The sequence below is a fragment of the Octopus sinensis genome, linkage group LG14 (genome assembly GCF_006345805.1).
Source record: "Octopus sinensis linkage group LG14, ASM634580v1, whole genome shotgun sequence".
In the NCBI taxonomy this organism is placed as follows: Eukaryota; Metazoa; Mollusca; class Cephalopoda; order Octopoda; family Octopodidae; genus Octopus; species Octopus sinensis.
The window spans coordinates 66,615,044-66,635,851 of NC_043010.1; the positions used below are offsets into that span (position 1 = coordinate 66,615,044).

General features: G+C 38.3%; 1 protein-coding gene and 2 long non-coding RNA genes across 6 annotated transcripts in view; all 3 read left to right on the top strand.

The window, feature by feature from the left end:
• Positions 1–20,808, top strand: part of LOC118766034 — a 165,023-nt gene that overhangs the window by 39,341 nt on the left and 104,874 nt on the right. The gene's annotated exons all lie outside the window — the stretch shown is intronic.
• LOC118766033 lies at positions 55–1,031 on the top strand. The gene is made up of 2 exons (XR_005001961.1): positions 55–779; positions 994–1,031. It is a non-coding gene; the product is annotated as an uncharacterized LOC118766033 (long non-coding RNA).
• LOC115218804 (SMC5-SMC6 complex localization factor protein 2-like) overlaps positions 11,615–20,808 on the top strand; it is a 41,833-nt gene continuing 32,639 nt past the window's right edge. The window contains exon 1 of one of the 4 annotated variants that reach the window (XM_029788738.2): positions 11,615–11,724. The gene's annotated coding sequence lies outside the window, so the exon portion shown is untranslated. The remainder of the gene's footprint in view (positions 11,725–20,808) is intronic. The other 3 variants (XM_029788740.2, XM_036509168.1, XM_036509169.1) reach the window with 3 other exon arrangements.

A 20,808-nucleotide genomic window follows, 5' to 3' on the forward strand; every position in this document is an offset into this window, starting at 1 on the left:
CAGACGGGGCTGGCAAACGACCACGGACGGATGGTGTTTTTTACGTGCCACCGGCACGGAGGCCAGGCCAGGCCAGGCCAGGCCAGGCTGGCACAGCCATGATCGGATGGTGTTTGTTACATGCCACCATATATATATATATATATATATATATATATATATATATATTCACACTCACACTCATACACACTGTTCCTATTATTAATTATCCATACATTTTCATGCTTTTGACAATTTCTCCCTCATGCTCTGTGTGTCCGAGTATGTGTGTGTGTGTGTGATTGCTTCATCTTTGACTGATGGTAGCCATTTCAGTTAGTCTACATCATCTCGACAATCTCCCATGCGTCTGTGTGCTCCGAGAAGTGTCACAAGCTTTAATAGAGAGACAGGACGAGCCAAACAAAATGAGACATCTGTAGGTCATTGGACTCAAGTGATATACACTTGTACAACACATATCCCACTCTCTCCCTCTCTCTCTCTCTAAATATCGGTAACTGGAATCCAGTGAATAACAAACATTGCAAAATAACTGGTAGCTACTTCAACTGCAGGTTTGATATCAGAGTGCCTTCTCTTAGAATTTTCCCATCAATGGGCACCCTTAAAGCAGCAGGATTTTGAAAGAAGCACATTTGGACACAACTGTTGCTTTAATGAGTCTTGTTTTTTTGGGGGTTTTTTATCGTATGGTTTGTCCAAAAAATCACCCTTCTCATCAAGCCTTCTTGGTGGGGGTTGCCAGTTTAGTCACCAATGACCCAACCGTGCAACAGGTTGTAAAGGCGGTGAGCTGGCAGAAACGTTAGCACGCCGGGCGAAATGTGTAGCCGTATTTCGTTTGCCGTTACGTGCTGAGGTCAACTTTGCCTTTCATCCTTTCGGGGTCGATAAATTTAGTACCAGTTACGCACTGGGGTCGATGTAATTGACTTAATCCGTGTGTCTGTCCCCTCTGTGTTTAGCCCCTTGTGGGTAATAAAGACATAGGTTGTAATGGGTTACATGATATTAACAGTAGCATTCAAGAAAGATCTGACAATATGTGTGTGTATACATCTATATATATTTGTGTGTGTTTATATATATATATAATAATTATATATATGATGTGAAAAGGATAAAAGCTCCATTGAAGAATAAAATCGTTTTATACAGAATCCATTTTTGATTTGTGAGAATTTTTTTTGAGTATTACAGTCATTTTGGAACTAACAAAAATTTTTTGCAGAAGTAAAGAATCTCTTGTTTTATGGTATTACAAAAGTAAAAGAAAGAAAAGGATTGTCTGCTAAAATGTTATTTTTGATGCCAAAATGCTATTTTCCAAAAGTCTTTGATTTGGTGATGATTCCTACATTTCAGCTGGAGTTAGTCTGTGCCTTCTAATCATAGGTACCACAAACACACACATGCCCACAGGGACATTTTTGCCACTTACTACAAATGTTGATTTGGAATTGGTCGAACAACATTCATTGTTGTTATAATTTATCCCTAACATTCCTTTTTTCACTTCATTAACCCTTTTGTTACCAACCCAGCTGAAACCGGCTCTGGCTCTGAGTACAAATGTCTTGTTTTCATAAGTTTTGAATTAAAATCTTCCACTAAACCTTAGTCACAATTTATGTTCCTAACACTAGCTTAATGATAACTAAGTTATTTTACTAAATTCTTTGTTATATTTAAAATTAATTCAACGAAACACAGAGCATCTCAACAAAAATAATGGTAACAAAAGGGTTAAAATATATAATAGAGAAACAATTCTTAACCCTTTTGATACCAATCTGGCTGAAACCAGCTCTGGCTCTCAATACAAATGTCTTGTTTTCAGAAGTTTTGAATTAAAATCTTCCACCAAACCTTAGTCACAATTTATGTTCCTAACACTAGCTGAATGATAACTAAGTTATTTTACTAAATTCTTTGTTATATCTAAAATAATTGAAAGAAACACAGAGCATCTCAACAGAAATATGGTAATGAAAGGGTTAAACACTTCATTCATTAATGGCTTCAACACTTCATTCATTAATGGCTTCTTGTGCATTCTTACATTCAGCAAGCGAAGTAATTGCTGTGGCCAATACCAGTACTGCCTGACTAGCACCCATGTCGGTGGGACAAAAAGCGCCATTCGGGCGTGGTTGTTGCCAGTGCTGCTTGACTGGCTCCTGTGCTGGTAGCATGTGAAAAGCACTATTCGAGCGTGGTCATTGCCAGTGTTGTTTGACTGGCTCCTGTGCAGTGGCATGTAAAAAGCACCTTTCAAGTGCGGTCAATGACAGTACTGCCTGACTGGCCCTCATGTTGGTGGCATGTAAAATGCACCCACTACACTCTCAGAGTGATTGGCATTAGGAAGGGCGTTCAACTGTAGAAACATTGCCAGATCAGACTGGAGCCTGGTGCAGCCTTCTGGCTTGCCAGCATGGAAAGTGGATGTTAAACAACGACGATGATGATGATGATGGCGCTCAAACTCTGCCATGGTTAACTTTGCCTTCCATCCTTGCAGGGTCAATAAAATAAGAACTGGTCAAGTACCAGGGTCAATGTAATCAACTAGCACCCTCCATTCAAAAACTGCTGGCCTTGTGCCAAAATTTGAAACCATTATCTGAGTGCCAAGCTGCAGAATTATGAGTGTGTCAGACAAAATGGTTTGTCACATTTCTTCTAGCTTTATGTTCTGGGTTCAAATTCCCACCACACTTGATCTTGCCTTTCTTTCTTTCAGGGTCTATAAATTAAGTACCAGTTAGACACTGAGGTTGATGTTATCAACTGACCCCCCCCCACCCCAACATTTCAGCTCTTGTGCCTATAATAGAAAGGATTATTAAGGCAGCAAGCTGGCAGAATTATTAACGTGTCAGATACTTTATATATATATATATATATATATATATATATATATATAGGCGTAGGAGTGGCTGTGTGGTAAGTAGCTTGCTAACCAACCACATGGTTCCGGGTTCAGTCCCACTGCGTGGCACCTTGGGCAAGTGTCTTCTGCTATAGCCCCGGGCTGACCAATGCCTTGTGAGTGGATTTGGTAGACGGAAACTGAAAGAAGCCTGTCGTATATATGTATATATATATATATTTGTATTTGTGTGTCTGTGTTTGTCCCCCTAGCATTGCTTGACAGCCGATGCTGGTGTGTTTACGTCCCCGTAACTTAGTGGTTCGGCAAAAAGAGGGACCGATAGAATAAGTACTGGGCTTACAAAGAATAAGTCCTGGGGTCGATTTGCTCGACTAAAGGCGGTGCTCCAGCATGGCCGCAGTCAAATGACTGAAACAAGTAAAAGAGTATATATATAAATAAACAAAAGCACTCAACTATGAGTCCACTGCACCTTGTAATAGAAACAACTGTAAGCCAATGCAGTTAATAAGATAATCATTTATTCCTTTATCTTTTCTTTTATTACCTCTCCATACTCAGCCAGCTCTTTATTCTGAGACATAAACATATTGAGGTCTACATTGGGTTATTGGTCTCACAATGCCTAAGCAAAAAATATATATATGTATATGTAATAATAATAAAAGGTAAAATTAATTCATAATTAATAATTTTACCAACTAGTTTGGTTTGTTAAAAGAACCATTATCGGTAAACTTGTACAAAAATTCTATAATGATGAGTATAATTATAATTATACAGCAATACTCAACAACTCTCTTTACCTGCATGAGTTGTTGAGTATTGCTGTCTGAGAGATATCTTATGGCAGTAGAATAGTAGTTTAACTGCTATTTCTAAATTTCAGTATGTGGTGAAGCAAATTTTGCTGAACTCTAATTATAATTATACTCATAATTAGCAGTATCGCCTGGCGTTGCTCGGGTTTGTAAGGGAAATAACTATGTAAGCATTTTTAGAAAGTTATAGCCAAAAAACAGCAAAAAAATGCATTAAAAATGGAAAAAAAATGATGGTAAATTTTTTTTTAAATCGTTGACTCATTGTAGACATTTTTAGAGAGTTACTTCCCTTATATAATAGCGAAAAAATGGGAAAAAAAATGATGGTAAAATTTTTTTAAAATCGTAGACTCATCATAGACGCGCGCTAATACCCAGAAGGGCTCGATATGAATCACGACTATAAGATACCCGGTTTTGGTTAAACTGCACCACAAAATGTGGAAGTAGTTAGGAATCTAAATCGTAGGAGACAGACACACAACTTGACTTTTATATATAAAGATATATAGAATTTTTGTATGTATATGTATGTAGATATATGTACAAACATGCATCTACACTGAATTATAGGTATTCTGAAACACAGATGTCGGCAGACTTTCCTTGTATAAACATGAGTGTCAAGGATAAGGGAGGCTTACATGTATGGACAATTGCTAGTCTTCCTCAAAAGAAATCCTGCCCAGACTTGCACATACACGCACTGATACATGACCAACTTTGACTGGGAGGACCTTGTTAAAATGTACATAGAAGAAACACATAATCTTTTGTTTATTCACAGCTTGTGTAAAGAAAGCAATTATCGTGTCTACTGATGTGTGGTGAGCTTATATTTTTTACTATTAATCCATAAACGATCGTCTTTCTTTTCTTTGTCATTTGTTATTATTCTGTTGTTAAGTTCAGTGGATTGACAGAGCAATTAGAGCACGGGACAAAATGCCTATTATGGTATTTAGTTAATACTCTTTACATTGTGAGTTCAAATCCCGCCAACATCAACATTGTCTTTCATCTTTTTTGCAGGTGGTGGTAGGGGCAATAAAATTACCTATTTCTTTACTACCCACAAGGAGCCAAACACAGAGAGGACAAACAAGGACAGCCAAACAGATTAAGTCAATTATATCGACCCCAGTGTGGAACTGGTACTTATTTAATCGACCCTGAAAGGATGAAAGGCAAAGTCGACCTTGGCGGAATTTGAACCCAGAACGTAACGTCAGACGAAATACCACTAAGCATTTCGCCTGGCGTGCTAACGATTCTGCCAGCTCGCCGCCTTATAAAATTACCAGGGGCAATAAAATTACCAGTTGAGCACTGGGGTTGCCATTCCAAGTTCAAATCCTGCTAAGGTTAACTTCGCCTTTCATCTTTTTGGGAGGTTAATAAAAGGAGTACCGGTTAAGAACTGGGGCTGGTGTTCTGAGTTCAAATCCTACCAAGGACAACTTTGTCTTTCAGCCTTTCCAAGTTGATAAAATAAAATACCAGTGAAGTACAGGTGTCATGCTTTCTCGCTTAAACTAGTTGGCCCTGTGCCAAAAATTTGAAACAATTAGAAGACTTCAAGCAAGCGGAATTTTTGAGCACTGGAGAAAATGCTTTGCAGTATTTACTCTGACTCTTTACATTCAGGGATCAAATCCAGCTGTGGTCAACTTTGCCTTTCATCCTTTCTGGGTTGATAAAATAAATACCAGTCATTGACTGGGGTTTATGGTATTATTGGCTAACTTTATCCCCTACAATTTCTGGTCTATATACATACTTTCCTTTCTGGTCCACTGTCTATATTCTCCCTCATATCCCACATCTGTGAAGGTGCATGGCTTAGTGGTTAGGCTAACTGGCTCATGATCATAAGGACATGATTTTGATTCCAGGTGGCAGGCTATCCTTGAGCAAGACACTTTATTTTATATTGCTTCAGTCCATTCAGCTGGCAAAAATGAGTTCTTGTATTTCTTAGGGCCAGCCTTGTTATATTCTGTGTCATGCTAAATCTCCCTAAGAACTATGTAAAAGGCCTTCATGTCTGTGGAGTGCTCAACCACTTTCATGTTTATTTTACGAGTAGGCTGTGCCATAGATTGGATCAACTGGAACCCTTGTCATCATTACTGACAGAGTGTCAGTTTTTGTTTATATTTTACTTTCTTGTACTTTGAGAGTATGCTCTGGCACCCTTTTACCACCATCTTTATCTCCTTTCCAGCTCCTTATTTCTTTATTACCCACAAGGGGCTAAATATAGATGGGACAAACAAGGACAGACAAAGGGATTAAGTCGATTAAATCAATACCAGTACGTAACTGGTACTTATTTAATCAACCCCAAAAGGATGAAAGGCAAAGTTGAATTTGAAGTCAGAACTCAGAACGTAGTGGCAGACGAAATACTTGTTTCTTTACTACCCACATGGGGCTAAACACAGAGGGGACAGACAAATGGATTAAGTCGATTACATCGACCCCAGTGTGTAACTGGTGCTAATTTAATCGACCCCAAAGGGATGAAAGGCAAAGTCGACCTCAGCAGAATTTGAACTCAGAATGTAACGACAGATGAAATACCACTAAGCATTTCGCCCGGCATGCTAGTGTTTCTGCCAGCTCACCACCTTCAATAAGCTTTCCTTTCCAGCTTCTGTCACCCACCTTCACATAATGCAAGATAGCAAGACACCTGTACTTATCCCTCTATTATACCTTAACCTTCAACACCTGACATAAAGCCCCCGCCCTCTCCAAATACACCTCTACTCAGTTGAAGCAGCTTTTCCCTTCTCTTTCCTTTACTTTGCCTTGAAAGTTACTGGGCAATTTCATAAGTGCTGGTATCAGGAAAAAAAGTACCTAGTACATGCCGTAAAGTGGTAGACCTTAGCAAGAACATTCAGCCATAGAAACCATGCAAAAATAGAAGTTGGGGACCTGATGCAGCTCCAACCCAAACCAGAATGGAAAATAGATGTCAAATGCTGATGACATTCATTTTATGTCTGTTTTTCATTGCTAGCATGAGTTAGATCAGTGGTTCTCAACCAGGGTCCATATAGCAATTTTGGTGGTCCACGCAATGATATAGTAAGTTGAGGATCCACAACAGTATTTTAAGAGCCCCTGAAAAAATTTTTATTTCAGATGTATGTATAGGCGTGTGTTGCAAGAAACAGCTGGGTTTCTTTCTCTAACATTTTTACATAGTTCAACGGACACAAGCTAAAGTGTGTGAAAAAAAAAAAAAAGAAATTTTGAAAATAGTTTCTATAAAACTAGTTTTTAAAGATCGAATGACAATGGTGGTCCCCCAGAATAAAATAGTAATCAAAGGGGTCCAAAGAAAAAAAAAAGGTTGAGAACCACTGGATTAGATGAGCATATTACTGAGGTATTGTTTAATAACTGGATGCCCTGCCTGTCACTAACTCTTACCTGTTTCTGCAAGTAAGGGATCCCTTATTCCATATGTCTTTGAAGTCAATGGATGGTTTGTTGATAGGAGACATGATGACTATATATATATATATAAATGTAAGAACCAGGGATCGAGGCGTAGGAAGAAAGTTAGCTTCAAGCACTCATCATCATCATCATTTAATGTTCGTTTTGGACGGTTTGACCGGGGTCTGGGAAGCCAGGAGGCTGCACTGGGCTCCAGTCTGATCTGGCAGTGTTTGTACAGTTGGATGCCCTTCCTAACGCCAACCACTCCGTGAGTATAGTGGGTACTCGGTTGATGCTTTTTACGTGCCACCGGCATTGAAGCCAGCCAAGGCGGCGCTGGCATCGGCCACATTCGGATGGTGCTTTTTATGTGCCACTGGCACGGGTATCACAACTACAATTTCTATTTAGTTTTTATTTTGATGTTGATGTACTTAACTCAATAGGTCTCCTCAAGCACAGCAGGTCACCCTATGATCCAAGGTAAGCACAGCAGGCCGTCCTGCGATCCAAGGAACTTTGGATGGGCTGGGGCTGCTATGTGAAGCTGGTGTGGGAAGAAACAACCACAAACTCACATTATTTGTTGGGTCTTTGCAGTCACAGCATATCTCTAGAGGTCTCGGTCTTTCGTCATTGCCTCTGTGAGGCCCAACGTTCAAAGGTCATGCTTGACCACCTCTATAAAAAGTTAACTTTCAAGGACAATAGTGGTTTATTGAGATGGAAGTTTGTGGATTCTTTTCTGTATGAAAGAATAAGCTGGAAAACGTTCTTTTTATATTTCATAGTAGGCAACCAGGTGTGCAAATAAGAATAGAATACAAGAGTTACAGAATGGAGAAGGTAAGATCTGGGCTACATCTGTTTCATAGCGAGTGGAACCTCAGAAGTGGTAAAAATCCAAACTAGGTGTATACCACAGGCTACTCTTCAGGCCAAGGGTATCTTAATTCTTTATTGCTCACAAGAGGCTAAACATAGAGGAGACAAACAAGGAGAGACAAAGGGATTAAGTCGATTACATCGACCCCAGAGCATAACTGGTACTTAATTTATCGACCCCGAAAGGATGAAAGGCAAAGTTGACCTCGGTGGAATTTGAACTCAGAACGTAACGGCAGACGAAATACCTATTTCTTTACCACCCACAAGGGGCTAAACATAGAGGGGACAAACAAGGACAGACAAAGGGATTAAGTCGATTACATCGACCCCAGAGCATAACTAGTACTTAATTTATCGACCCTGAAAGGATGAAAGGCAAAGTTGACCTCGGTGGAATTTGAACTCAGAACGTAGCGGCAGACGAAATACTACTAAGCATTTCGTCCGGCGTGCTAACATTTCTGCCAGCTCGTCACTTCTTCAGGCCAAGGGTATCTTGATTAAATTAAAGGTTACATAGTTGTAAGGAGGTATGTGTTGATGCATGGAAGATTCAATGAGAATGTGTAGAGAGCACAGAAGGAGAAGAGAATAAAAAAGATATATATTGTGCCAGTGCCTCATAAAAGGTACTTCTGCTGGTGCCACGTACAGGCACCTGTGCCAGTACCACATAAAATACACCCAGTACACTGTAAAGTGGTTGACATTAGGAAGGGCATCCGGCAGTAGTAACCATACCAAAACAATTTCTGTTAGCTTGCCACCTAAAATAATTATACACCTGCAGAGGGACACGAACCCGCGACCCTCGGATTAAAAGTCTGATGCTCTACCGACTGAGCTATGATCAAAACAATCTTCTGTGATATAATTCATTTTTGTTTTTACTTGTTGCAGTTATTAGACTGCGACCATGCTGGGGCACTACTTTGAGGAATTTTTAGATTGTATCAACCCCAGAATTTTTTTTTGATGATTTTTCAACCAGCGCATGAAATTAAGCCTAGAAGGTCTCTCGACATGCTAGAAATAACAGCTAAGTCTCTTGAAATTCTCTATAGCCCTCCCCCGACTACCTCGGTTATAATTTTTGGTTGTTCTTCGTTTTTATTTTTTTATCTTCTAAAAATCTTTTTACTTGTTTCAGTTACTGGACTGCGGCCATGCTGGGTCACCGCCTTGAAGAATTTTTAGTCGAATGTATCGACCCCAGAATTTTTTTTAGGCGATTTTCAACCAGCAGATAAAGTCAAGCATAGGTCTCTCCACATACTACAAATAACAGCCAAATCTTACAAATCTTCTTTTTTATATATATAATTTCACGTAAACAAAAACGGAAATCACGGTAATAAAAAAATTATTTTCTAAAATTCTAATTTTTAAGTAAACAAAATATATTCAATCGAAAAACGGTGTCAAAACATCTATGTCACTCACAGTGGTATGTTCCGTGTGTTTCAATTATTTTCCTCGTTTTTAGAGTAATTTTAAAGTTTGAAAATGAAAATAAATCAATCTTTAACATCAATAATAGAATAAACAGAACACGAGACCCTTTACTATTCAATGTACATATTGTCTGAATTCTAACAAAAGGGGAAAAATTGCTTCAAGAAATGTGTAGAAACATAAAAACGATAAGAAATACGTTTGAATGACTATATACACACACATAAAATGAAAGTAAATATTACACATGTCTTACAACTTATTCTCATTAATCTGTAAGTGCTGAGAGAAGAAAACAAAAGACTTTAAATATATATTTTAAAATGCTGATTTTTCTGCGACCAAAAATTCTTCAAGCTGGTACCTTAGCATGGCCGCAGTCCAATGACTGAAATAAGTAAAATGATTTTAAAAAAACCCCGAGGGATTATAAAAAAAATTTCAAGAGATTTGGCTGTTATTTCTAGCATGTGGAGATACCTTCTAGGCTTAGCTTCATGCGCTGGTTGAAAATCCTTTGAAAAAATTCGGGGGTTGTTGCATCGACTAAAAATTCTTCAAAGGGGTGTCCCAGGTGAATAAATAATCGCAAAATATAACCGTGGGGCTTTTGTCCACTTTCATACTATAACTATGGGGCTTTTGTCCTACACTCCAAATTATAACAGTTAGAGACCCATCTAAATACTGTAAAAAAAAATAAACAATAAAAGGTACTCATGAAGAAGAGAGTACCCAAATTTTGAAAATGAAATAAAATGTTCTTCAAAAGTAAACCATTCCGAAAGATGTTTAGAATGTTCTGAAAACATTCATCCCTGGTTTTCCAATATTTTTCCCTCCAAAGAAACTCATCTTGATGGGATTCAATCATATTTGTTTGTACTCCCACCATACTCTTCAATCTGCGTTTATATAATGTAAGCACATTCTTCTTCTTTAGAGATGAACATGCAGCATCAAAACTCTGAACGTTTGGCAAAATATCCATAAAACATTTTAAATAACAATAAATCAAATTATACCGAAATGAATTACACGTTATTTCAAATTCAAAATTGTTTTATTTTCACTTTCTTAATGACTGAGGCGGGTCCTCTATTCTCCATGAGCACCCCGCAAAAAATACTAACTTTATTCAGAAACATACACACTTAAACGCTTGCATTGGTGAACTACAACTCTTAGAGAGAACCAAGGCACCATGGATTTAGTTGACGAAAGCTGAAAAAAGTTCGTCGCATCTGAGAGTGGGTGTGTGTGAATTTGTATGTGTTTGTCCTTCACCACCGCTTGATTTCTTTACACCCTTTAAACTTTGGCAAAAGAGGTCAATAGGCTTTCAAAAAAATAAGTACTGGCGCCAATTTATTCGACTAAATTTAAAAAAAAAAGACCCTGCAAGACGGAAATTAAAGAAGTGTGCGGTGGGGGATTGAAAGTTGCGATTTTTGACAATTTGTTTTCAGAATCGGAGTCTCCTTAGCCGAAAATGTGGGATTCCGTTAAAAAAAAAAAAAATAAGGTTGGAGGGGTCCGTTTACGTTTCCGCCATGTGCGCCACTGAAACAAGTAAAAGATAAAAATTTTGGAATCAAAGTTCAGAAGAATTGACTCGGGCGGGATTTGAACTCAGAATGTAAAGGGACATAACTAAGTGCTGCAATCATTCTGTTCAACAGTCTACGCTTCTTGTAAACCAACGCTTATTCTTAGAAATAAATAATTAGTATATCTAGTAATAAAATTACTTTAAAAAGCCAATGATATCCAGAATTCTACTTTAATGTACATGTACTAAAATGAAGTAAATATTCTTTATACAAAGTGATAGGGTCCGGTTAAAATCCAAAATGTGTGAAGCGGAAGTTATGAATGACGAAATCAAGCCATCAACTAGGAAAGATACTTTTTAAAATTCTAAAACCATAAGCAAATCGAAATATCCCAAACTAAATATTGATTAAATACCTTAATAAGAAATTACAATAAATTCATTCATTTATTTTGCACATTACAGGATATCTACGATTGAATATTTCTTTCCGCCAAAGTTGTCAACAACATTTTAGCTTTTATATGCAATCCGTCCGGTGTCACACGGAATTTTGTCCCTGTTTAAAAATGTATTTTAACTTCCTTATTTTTCCCACTCGTTCAAAATATGGCGTTCAAACGAAGATGTCTCAATTCCAGGTAAGCCCAACGATCCTTTTTACACACCTATTGTATCACTGCATTCGTAGCAGTTCATCTGGTGATGATGAACTTGCCTTTACTCTCTGTTATTTACATCACAGCAATTTATTAATTTGCCATTAAACATACATTTGAATCTAATTTCGCTTGTGTTTGTTGTTATCAGTAATTCAGACACACACATACACATACATTGTGTGTGCATCTATTTCTAACACCTTCCTGCATACATATACCTACATATACACATAAACACACACATTTGTGTGCATCTATTTTTAACACTTTCCTACATACTAGAACGTAAACGCATTCACACACATACACAAACATACATACACACACACACATATCTATATATAATGATAAAAACTAACAACAAAAGAATGAGACCTCGATATTAGAGAAATAGGATTATTCATATATGTAAATAATAATAATAGCATTTTATAATTTCACAAACTTAAAGGTTATAAGTGATCACCGTGCAATTCTTTAGTCATCGGATAAAACACTATTGTCGTTATTTACAGAATTGTAAAAATCGACGCTATATATATACTAGCAGTATCGCCCGGCGTTGCTCGGGTTTGTAAGGGAAATAACTATATAAGCATTTTTAGGGAGTTATAGCCAAAAAATAGCAAAAAAATGCATTAAAATGGACAAAAATGATGGTAATTTTTTTTAAAAATCGTACACTCATCGTAGACGCTCGCTAATACCCAGAAGGGCTCGATATGAATCACGACTATAAGATACCCGCTTTTGGTTAAACTGCACCGAAAAATGTGGGAGTAGTTAGGAATCTAAATCGTAGGAGACAGACAGACACACAACTTCACTTTTATATATAAAGATATATATATATATATATATTGGATCGTCAGTAAAACATAAACCCGGAAAAGAAGCACCGTCGAAGTGAGAGAGCAGAAGAGTATAAGAAAACCTTAGATGTGGCCGGTCAATGGGTTACCCTGGGTTTCACGTCCATTAAGCTCTTAGCGTTTCTTCAGACAACTAAATCCGTTGGCCCCACGGATTTGGGGTCTGAAGAAACGCTGTAGAGCTAAGCGCTTTATGGGCGTGAAACATAGGGTAACATCGTTGACCTGCAATAGCTAACTTTATCTGTGTGTGTGTGTGTGTGTGTATATATATATATATGTATATGTGTGTGTGTGTATATATATGTATGTGTGTGTGTGTGTGTATATATATATATATATATGTGTGTGTGTGTGGTGTAATTTTCTGTGAAATCTGGTTTAAAAGCTAGCTAGTAATTTAAAAATAGCAACTGTAACCAACTGTTTTTAGTGACTACATAGGAATTTTTAAAAAATGTTTACTGCCGGATACAGTTGTGTTTCTCGTTAAATAAAATAGTTGATGCTATTTTTGTTTAGTTTTCATTGAAAAAGCTAAATATGCTTTTAAATATTTTTTTATGGGTTTACAGCGGCAGTATATATATATATATATATTTCAAACGAAATAATATCGGGTTTTCTATAACACAAGGTGACGACATTTACTTCAGCACGAACCAGCAGCAGACGCCAAGCGCGAACCCTTTTGTCTTCATTCCACCAATGGAGTCTTTATGCGGTCACTCAACTTACTAGAAGTAGCAGCTAAATCTCTATAAAAATGACATCTTTTGTCACACTATTCTGATTTTTTACTCAAAGGTGGAGAGCTAGTGGAATTGCTAGCAAGTCGGACAAAATGTTTAGCGGCATTTCTCTAGGTATACGTTCGAAGTTCAAATTCCGCCAAAGTCGACTTTAACTTTTCATCGTTTTGGGGTCGATAAAATAAGTATAAGTCAAGTACTGGAGTCGATGTACCCGACGTGCCTCTTCCCTCGAAATTACTGTGTGCAGCTTTCGTCACCAACACGTTTTCCTTTCTGTTCGTCTCTGAGCGCCCGGAGAACAAATTTTGCACACGTTCAGATCTTCATTAATAGTTCAGTGTACAGTTGCCACACCAACTCCAAAATGCATGTTTGTCATCTTTGTATTGGATCATCCCATAAATAATTCGTTTTTTTTTCAATTGCATGCTCTAAAAGTTGGAGGTGGGTGGGACAAACTCCTTGCATCAACATGCTATAATGGGTTCTCCATAAAAATGTCAAGCGCTGAAGACTGTGGGTACAGAAAGGAGAAACACTGGCATCCCAGGCTAAAGAAGGTCTTCACCCACGTAAGGTGTTGTTATCTGTTTGGTGAGATATGAAAGGTTTTATCTACTTTGGACTTTTAAACCCAAGCCAAACGATAACAAAGGAGATCTGCTATAAGCAGCTTGAGTCAGCGCAAGAAGAAAAACAACCATCTTTGCTTTCAAGACGAAAAGTGTTCTTCCATCAGGATAATGCTCAGACACATACAGCAAGGATGACATTCTAAAGGCTGGAGCAGTTTGAATGGGAAACGATGCCCCACTCACCATATTTGCTGGACATTGTCCCATCTGATTATCATTTATTCTACAGTCTTCAAAATCATTTAGACAGAAAAAATAGGAATTCTATAGATGAGGTCAGAACTGTACTGGAGGAGTATTTTTTGTGACAGACAAATGAATTTTGGAAGAGGGGCCTTGCAAGTCTTCCAGATAGATGGGAGAGCATTGTAGAAAATAAAGGAGAGTATATTTTAGATTAAAAGAGAACTTTATCCCAATGTGGTCGATGCCAGAGCTGCCTGACTGGCTCCCGTACCAGTGGCACATAAAAAGCATCCACCACACTCTCGGAGTGGTTGGCATTAGGAAGGGCATCCAGCTGTAGAAACCTCGCCAGATCAGATTGGGGTCTGGTGCAGCCTACTGGCTTGCCAGTCCTCAGTCAAACCGTCCAACCCATGCCAGCATGGAAAACGGACGTTAAACAATGGTGATGATGATGAAGAGAAGTATAAAAAAAAACCGTATTATGATCTGACCCAATAGATATACAATGGTCTTTATTCAGAAAATTGTGAATTTTCTCAACCACCTCTGATGTTCTAATTCCTCTCTCACCCCCACATCTCTCATGGTCTCTCACCTCTACCTTCCTTGAACCTTTTGTGTCAGTGCAAAGCAGCTTCTTGGCTCATACAAGTTTATCCTTAGTCTGAAGCATTTCATAAGTTTATGTAGCATTTTTACCCAGTTTAACCCTTTAGTGTTCAAATTTCTCTATTAAATGTAATACTTTTTCACTCAAATTGTTTTGAATTAATCATGCATTACCTTATAGCTTTGTGGTTTCAATGATGTGATTGTTTATTTTTAGAATGTCAATGTAGGTTAGGTGTGAGAGGCTAGATGTGGCCAGTTTGAATATAAAATATGTAGAATATATTGGGTCGGATTTGGCCAGTTTAAACACTAAAGGATTAACACAAAACTTTACTGCATAGTGGGCTTCCAAGATGTCTTCACGTCCTGATTGCACTCTTGAAACTAGTCAGGTGTGACAAACAGAGCACAGTAAGGTGTGTTCAAAGAGCTGTTACTACTGTTTTATCTTCAATCTCAAATAACAAATGTTGACAGGTCAGCTTGTCTGGTGTATAGTAATGACACAGTATAATCTAAATAATGTAGGGCAGTTTATAACTACCTCCCCTAAAAGCGAGTCTCAAGGTTTCAGGTAGGCATCTCATATGTATTATATATGTAATAATTAAACTGTATGAAGTTTGGTGAAAAAATCTTTTAAAATTAAATCCTGCTTGAGACCCGCCTAAAAAGCTACACCTGTATGGACTCTCACTCTATCTCTCTCTCTCCTCCTCTCTCTCTCCTCCTCCTCTCTCTCTCCTCCTCATCTCTCTCCCTACTTTGGTTTTGAACAAAAAGCTTTCTCATCAGACCACTCCTTCTGTAAGGACTTCTCTGTATTGACTTACTGCTATTCCTGTGAAAATGATTGCTGTCTATTCCTTCTTACTCGCCCTCATACAATCGTCCCCAAGCAACCTAAATGCCCCACCCTTAACCCTAACCGTCTCATTATATATTTCTTTACTACCCACAAGGGGTTAAACACAGAGGACGAACAGGGACAGACAAACGGATTAAGTCGATTACATCGACCCCAGTGCGTAACTGGTACTTAATTTATCGACCCCGAAAGGATGAAAGGCAAAGTCGACCTTGGCAGAATTTGAACCCAGAACGTAATGGCAGATGAAATACCTATTTCTTTACTACCCACAAGGGGCTAAACATAGAGGGGACAAACAAGGACAGACAAACGGATTAAGTCGATTACATCGACCCCGAAAGGATGAAGGGCAAAGTCGACCTCGGCGGAATTTGAACTCAGAACGTAACGGCAGACGAAATACCTATTTCTTTACTACCCACAAGGGGCCAAACACAGAGAGGACGAACAATGACAGACAAACGGATTAAGTCGATTACATCGATCCCAGTGCGTAACTGGTACTTAATTTATCGACCCCCGAAAGGATGAAAGGCAAAGTCGACTTCGGCGGAATTTGAACCCAGAATGTAACGGCAGACGAAATACGGCTAAGCATTTCGCCCAGCGTGCTAACGATTCTGCCAGCTCGCTGCCTCATTATATAGAAACCTTAATTATGAATTCCAGTGGGGATATGCATATTCTATATTTTATCTATCTGTCTGTCTTTATGTTTGTGTCTGTGTTTTGACATGATGTAATATCAGGCCAACCTCTTCAGAGTGTACTGGGTGCTTTTTACGTGGCACCACCAACTGTGGTGGTGGGGTGTGGTATTGAGGGACATGGCTATGTGTCAGATGATAAGTTAGAGCAGTGGTTTTCAACCAGTGTTCCGCGGAACCTTAGGGTTCTGCCAGTACAGTGCAGGGCTTCTGCAAGAAGTTACAAAACTGCTAAAATGGGCAGTAATTTTTAAGTCTCCTGTGCAGATATGTGTGCATAAGACTATTAAATTATTGCACAGGGGTTCCTCGAGCCAGTGGAATGTTTCCTTGGGGTTCTGCTCAAGCAAAAAAGTTTGAAAAGTATGAATAGGGTGTCTTGTGATAGAGGAGACACATGGCTACCTCAGTTAGGCAGAAGGAGAGAGGGAGAGGCAGCAAGCTGGCAGAAACGTTAGCACGCCGGGCAAAATGCTTAGTGGTATTTTGTCTGCCATTACGTTCTGAGTTCAAATTCTGCCGAGGATAATGGAAGCTATCTTCTACCTCCTTGGGCATTTAGGGATATCTCATAGCTTATAGTTGCTGCACATCTGCCTCACAGGACTACTTTGTCTGTTAACCTTCCTGTGATTCCACTGCACTTCTTTATTTTGCACTAGGGAAACTGTATAGAATTTCTCCCTTCACTTATTTTACATATCAAGCTGAGTCATTTCCCTGAAAGGGTTGATTAATAATTTGTCTGCTTTTTTGTCTAATAGTATTTCGGTCTTTGCTGCATGTTTATGTGTTGTTATTAGTGACAAGGAAGAATATCTGGTTGTAGAAAACCTGCCATATCAAAATTTTGTTTGACCCATGCAAACATGGTAAAATGGACATTAGAATAATAATAATAATAACAACAATAATAATAATAATAATAATGGTGGTGGGAGATCTGGTCTCGTGATGTCTATGGCCTTTACAGATCCTTGGTGACTTGATGCCGTTAATGTTCTGCTTAAACTGTTGTAAGTCAGTGAATGCTGGGAAAATGTTCAGGGATGGAATTTTCTAGGGTTGATATATATTGGAGAACTCAGCATAAGGGATAGTGCAAGGTCTGGAAGTGGAGGACAATAGGAGAGACAAGTCACAAGACAAGACATTTCTGAGGAACCAATGTCATTTTTACTTGTTCTAAAATAGGCAGAAACAAGAGACATTTTATATATATATATATATTGGCAAATTAAATTTAAATGTTGAAGTGAATCTAACGGTTTTTATATGTTTCTTAAATGGCTTATAAACACCTTCCATGCTGCAACTGTTTTAATTCCAGCACACAATCTCAGATCAGGTCACTTGCTATGCAAGTACATCTCCGTAATAATGTGTATATATATATATATATATATAGGTCTTTCACGCTATCTACCCGATAATTTCTTGTTAAGTTTTCCTTATTAAGAAGTTGTCCTTAATTGCTAAATTTTTATTCCGAAAAAACTTTTCCTTTCCCGAAATGCAATTCGTAAAAGTCTGCCATTTACCGGATGTAATATATGTAAACCCACCCATGTGCTTCGTTGAAGTTGATCAGTTAGCTGCTCGGCTTGGACGAGGTGGGTTCGTTTATTTATGATACGTCCAGGCTTGCTGATGAATACAGAGGTATGAAATCACAGGTGATACAAGTCCATATTTTTAAATGTCTTACTTTGAAAAATTGCATTCGGTGGGATTAGTAAAATTTTTGGTAGAAGTGACTAATTTTGTCCCTCTTAGCGTGTGGCATGTATGTATAATAATGCCCTCTATATATAAATATATATATATATAGATATATATATATATATATATATATGTATATAATGATTTCAGATATTTGTCTTAAACATTCAGACAAGCAAATTTATAATTCCGATGTATGACATGAGTTATTATTCCATTCAGATAACCACATATTTATATTAAGAGTCAGATGTTAAAAATATAGAAATATATAAGGGGTACCATGAAAGTAGAAAATATATTAAAGGAGGCAAGTGAAATATATTTAATATATTTTCTACTTTCATAGTACCCCTTATATATTCTTGGGTTTTTTATTTTTTATGTTTTTATTCTTATATTTCTATATTCGTAACATCTGACTCATAATATAAATATGTGGTTATTTGAATTGAATAATGCCTCATGTCATACATCTGAATTATGAATTTACTTGTCTGAATGTTTAAGACATTATGTGAAATTTTTATCGTACACCATTAAGAAGGGCACCCTGCCGTAGAAGCCATACCAAAGCAGACTACATCTTGGTGCCACTCTCTGGCTTACCAATTCCAGTCAAACTGTCTAGCCCATGCCAGCATGGAAAGCAGATGCTAAATGATGACATATATATATAGGCACAGGAGTGGCTGTGTGGTAAGAAGCTTGTTTCCCAACCACATGGTTCTGGGCTCAGTCCTACTGTGAGGCACCTTGGGGGCAAATGTGACTGAAAGAAAAAAAATATCAGAGTTGGTTTGTTTGACTAAAACCCTTGAAGGTGGTGCCTTTTATAACTGCACCCCCCCACACACACACACCAAAAAAAAAACTGAGATTGCTTGCAGGGTGACAGGTGTGGAATGTTAGTGGGAAACTATTTTGGCTTTTGCTAATGGAAACTTTCATGGGATATTTTTGAAATTTGTAAAAGCTGTGTTGAAGATAAATTGAAATATGGTGATTATACCCTTATCAGTGGTCTTGTGGGTTTACTCTTTTACTTGTTTAAGTCATTTGACTGTGGCCATGCTGAAGCACCGCCTTTAGTCGAGCACATTGACCCCAGGACTTATTCTTTGCTGGACCGCTAAGTTACGGGGACGTAAACACGCCAACATCGGTTGTCAAGCGGTGTTGTGGGGACAAACACACACACACACATATATGTATATATATATATTGTGCGCGAGAAGACCCGGCAGGACAATTGAGGCCATAACCCATGGCCCTACCTGGGACATAGTCAGTCCACCTGTGCATACCTTCCTTCTTGGGACACATAACTGACAGGTTGTTATCATCTGTATAGGACTGGACATTATTGGAATTGGTGACAAAGGGGTTGTTGAAGCAGAGGAAGAAGGGAGTGAAAGACAAAACTGAACTTGAAGTCATACCATTCATTCTTTCTAGAAATCGAGTAGAGATGATTCATTTATCACTGTGGTCTTCTATTTGGAGCAAAACCTCCCTGAAAATTGAGAATCTATGTGTTTGTGTACCAGGTGCAAGTGAAAGTTTTAATGCCGTCAGAGCCAACAACTGCGTTTTCACCAAATTCTTGTGGAGGAGTGATCATCGGGGAGTGGCATTGGAGAGTAGGCCTCCAGTAGGTCTGGCTTTACAAAAACCATGCTGATTGACATTAATGAAATCCAGGAACTTGTCTGGCCATTTTTCATATCTCGTTGTAAACATATGAGTTAGAATTACAATGGATGCAGCTGAGAGACCATTTCCTGTTTTCAAGATCCAGTGGAAACGCGTGCAATTTGGGAGTTAAAGTAATCATTTTGAAGTAGTTGCACGTTCAGCTGGCTGTGAGTAAGCGAATTCAGTTGTTTCTGTGTTTTTACTTTGCAGGCATGATTGTCTGGCACCTGTGTCGGTGGCACATAAAAAGCACCCACTACACTCATGGAGTGGTTGGCATTAGGAAGGGCATCCAGCTGTAGAAACACTGCCAGATCAGATTGGAGCCTGGTGCAGCCATCTGGCTTCCCAGACCCCAGTTGAACCGTCCAACCCATGCTAGCATGAAAAACGGACGTTAGGAAGGGCATCCAGCTGTAGAAACACTGCCAGATCTGACTGGCCTGGTGCAGCCTTCGGGCTTCCCAGACCCCAGTTGAACCGTCCAACCCATGCTAGCATGGAAAGCGGACGTTAAACGATGATGATGATGATATATACATACATACAACGGGCTTCTTTCAGTTTTCGTCTACCAAATCCACTCACAAGGCTTTGGTTGGCCTGTGGCTATAGTAGAAGACACTTGCCCAAGGTACCACGCAGTGGAACTGAACCTGGAACCATGTGGTTCGTAAGCAAGCTACTTAAAACAGGTAGAATATTTGGGCTGGATGTGTCTGGTTTAACTGCTAAAGTTTTAAAACAATACTGGTAGGTCATTTGTAGCCCTTGACCTTTCTAATATGTGACATTCTCTCTTGTTTTGAGAGGAACCCGTTAATTTTGAAATGAATCCTCCTTTTCATATTTTCATGCAGGAAACTTTTCATTAAATTATGTTCCAGACAATATAACAAAGAAATTCCCTCCAATTTTTTTTTTTGTAATTATTATTTTCAAAATTTATTTCAAATTTCAAACATTTTTTTCATGAGGTTAGAATATAATTTTTATCTTTCT